Consider the following 4,169-nt stretch of genomic DNA (forward strand, 5'->3'; position numbering starts at 1 on the left):
CGAAACATAATGGCATGGGAGCAATGCTATTATCCATTGGAAGCTTACTTATGCAATTATATGGGGCTATTGGACTATCTTTTGAACACTGGAGAAGATGTGGAGTTGCTTGTTGAAAAAGATATTATAGTTGACTCGTTAGGCAGCAATGAAGCAATTGCCAAAATGGTAAATAGTCTTTGCCTTGAAATTGTGGAAGAAAATTCTTGTTACACTGAACTCGCTCAAAAGCTTAACAAGCACTTTGACCAATGTTGCAACCATAACATGGGCATCTTGAAAAGTACCTATTTCTCCAATCTTTGGAGAGGCACTGCAACTGTTTTTGGTCTTATAATCTTTGGATTCAGTCTCTGGAGTATCATTAGGCCTTATGTTATATAGATTCAACCCATTGCATCTGAACTTGTCATTTTGATGCACTCTCTCTCGTTCCTAACAGGGTAGTCTATATTCTATATTTGGCCACTGGTTGTTTGAAATGTTGTTCCAGCATCATCCATGAATGATATGTAATAATAATGTTCTATCTTTTGTTATTTCCCTTTACCACTGAATGTTATTTATAAAATCATTGTTTCTCTTGTGTGGTTAATGCCTACTATATAGATTCTTTTTTCTTTACATTGACATTTTTCATATACAATATTATGCGGTTTCTAATAAAATTTAATATATTATTTTTGTGGAATATTTGTCAAATTTAGAGGAAACCCAGAGAAGAAGTGGTCGAAATAATTAGCCTGATCACCGATAGCAAAAGTCTCGTCCAAAAAACACCAACTGTACGAAATAGGAACCCAGCTGCCACCGATCGACTCGCAAAGCTTTTGTGGATCACTGGATTGCTTGACCCGCAAGAAGTTTTTTCCATCGCTTTTGGCAAATTTTAATTTATCAATTTTATTTTTGAAAATAAGTTTTTTTTAATTCTTTTTAATAAATTTACTACACATGGTGAAGGAAAGTTGAAATTTAGAGAGACTTTAAAAAAAAAAAAAAAAAAAAAATCTCCAACTCATCTTATGGAAAATTGATCATTAATGATAATTTAGTATGCTCGCATAATATATTTTTGAAAAATACTAGAGTTACAAACTATTTTACAATAATTTTTACAAACTATTGATTTGGTAAGTGATTATTGTTTATTAGTAAATAAAAAAGTGATTCTAGTGGTGAACCCAAATGAGAATAGTAAAAATTGGTTACATCAATTCGTAAACATATTTTATATTAATTTGTGGTGATGTCATTATTCTTTTTTTCTTTTTCTTTTTAAATTTTTTATTTTTTATTTATTTTTATTTTGATAAAAGGCACGGATCTAATACATAGCAATATAGCATACACAAACCATAAAAAAATAAAATAAAAAAATAAATAAAGAAAGAGAATCTAAAGTCATAAAATTGAATTTTTTTTAAACAGCTGTATTCGGCAATCCTTTTGAGTTATTTTGAAATAAAACTTGACCTTTGGGTCTTGATTCTCGAAAAAAAAGAAAAAAGAAAAAAAGAACTGTATTCGGCAATAAATATTGCATACCTTTTTGACGGCATATGAATGGTCTTTTGAACACGTTCCAAGAATAATTTTTTTGAAGATGCTCGAAGAAGCAAAATAACGCTGCAAGACAATACAGGGGAAAATTAATTGTGGTAGAAGCAATTTTCTCAATAGAAGGTATTAAAGACGGTAAATAGGAAGATCATTATTAGTCATACGTACCTTTTCCTAAGATGCTCGAAGAAGCAAAACAACACTGCGTAAGGGGGAAAATTAAGTGTGGTAGAAGCATTTTTTTTTTTCTCAATCTTAAGGCATTCCATCCAAAACTCATTTCATTTACATGTCAAAAGTCAATTGATTGGTACTTTCTGATTTTTCCAATGGCAAGAGATGTTTAGAATTCAAATCTCCCTCCACCAACTATCAAATTATTGTTATTAATTTTTAAAATAAACCCACTTGTTTATCTAACCATGAGTTGAGTTAAAAGGGTCATAACATGTTAGGTTAAATCTAAAATTAAATATTTAGAATAATTTTTATAATATTTAAATGTCAAAGCGTAGTATTTAATGTTGTCATGTTCTTATTGAACTACATCATTGGTTATGTCACAAATTTTTAATTATTTTCTCCTCTAATTATTTTGATAATATTAAATATATTAAAATGTCCAAGATATTATATTAAAAAAAATTATCCAAAATAAATGTTTAAAGTCAATCGATTAATGAACAATCTTTTGAAAGAGAAAGAAAGAAAGTTTATTATTAGGGTCCAATTGGATTTGAAAACGCACTAAACATTAACACATTAACCATTGCCATCCCCTATTAACTTAGGAGTTATACAAAATGTTGCATTTTGATCTCTTAAAGAAAAAGAAAAAGAAAGAGAAAGAGAAAAAAATTTCATTGAATACACTCATCCCCCACTCTTGAAAAAAATGACAAATTTTCTTCGACTTAGATAGGAGGAATCTCCATCAATCCAATATGTAATGGTTTATAGGGCTATTTACGTGTATTAAATTTCGTAATTTATTAGATTATTGATTAAACACATAAATAGTATTACACACCACCACATAAGAGTTGGATAAAATTTTATTCAAACTAAAAGCAAAAGAATTTACAAGTCAAATTCTATTTATTTGAAAAAGTAAAGTGCGACGCGTGCGGAAAAAACATAATAATTCTCAACTGTGAGGTCCACTTTCTTGTTTCTCCTAATTATGATTCTAACGAAGCTGGGACTGGGAGAGACCAGGTTTCGTGGCTGGAGTCTCGTTATGGATGATCCACTAACATCCAGGTGGGCTAGCCTGCCCTTAGGTTGGTTTTTTTTTGGAAAGATTTGGGCTGAGAATTGTCTTAAAAGAGGCGTTTGGTACTTTAGTTCAGTTAGGAAGAATTGATCCCAACTGTAGTTCTCTAATGGATTGGACTTTGTAAATCAGGTTTGGTGATGGCTAGGTGACCCCATTAGTTTTGAGAAAATTTGTGACACAATTTTTTGTTACAGCTTTAATGTGGTTAACTGTGAATAGTAAAAAAAAAAAGTGATGAGTTTGTATATATAAAAATAATAAGCAGCCATAAAAGTTGTGGTCGAGAAGAGTTTTAGGTTTTCGTGTATTTGTCTCAATTAATTATTCCTATCAGGGACGGAACTAAGATTTGAACTTAGGAGGGGCCAAAATTCCTTGTTTGGAAATTTTAAAAAATTGATATGTCAACACTAAAAGTTGGCAATGTTGCATCATTAGTATTATTTGTATATTTTCTCTAAAAAATATTAAACATTGTAGTTGACTTTCCCATAATCTATGAATCAAATAAAAATCATAATAACTATAGGGATTTATAATCATAGGTTTGTAGCTCAACTAAAATTTCCAATCCCCACTCATTTTTGCAGTAACTATAAAAAAATAAAATGAGTGGTTCTAAACTTCAAGTTTCTTTGGTTGGATTGGAGTTGGACTGATTCTTTAATCTTTTCACATTAAAATTTTTAAAAAATCAATTTAGTTATTATTTTCACATTATTATATACCTAATAATAATATCATTATAATGATATATCGACAATTATAGATTATCGTTTCCCCTTTTTTTAATACTAATAATAGCAATGTTTTTCATTAATTTAGCAAGAGCCATAAATGATATTTTAAAAATAATTTTTTTTTGGAGAAAATATATTTCAATAATTTAGGTGTGTCTTGAAGTAACCACAACACATTAATCTTTATTACTGATAACTTTGTTCTAACTAAAAAGGACTATAGGTATGGTGTATCCTTTTTATTGGATTGTCAATAACCTGGTGATATCGTGGCTACTTTATGATCATTCTCATTAATAGTTTTTGAAATAAAAGCTTCCACCTTTATCACTTAAAAATTAAGAAAGGCAGAGCAGCTGCCCAGCCTCATAAGTCACACCACAACGTAAAGAGATAGAGAGATGAGAGATATCAAAGAGAAGAAAAGATTAAATATTTGTGATTTGTTTTTTTTTTTTTTTTTTTTTTTTTTTTAATGTTTAGACTGGATTTGTGATTTTTTTTTTGTTGGTACTTTCGATTTGTCTAAAGGTTTTTCTTGTTATTTAAATTTGTGAATGGTTTTGTTGGTTTGTCTAAAGTTTCTT

The sequence above is a fragment of the Quercus suber genome, unplaced genomic scaffold (assembly GCF_002906115.3).
Source record: "Quercus suber isolate HL8 unplaced genomic scaffold, Cork oak 2.0 scaffold_431, whole genome shotgun sequence".
Classification (NCBI taxonomy): domain Eukaryota; kingdom Viridiplantae; phylum Streptophyta; class Magnoliopsida; order Fagales; family Fagaceae; genus Quercus; species Quercus suber.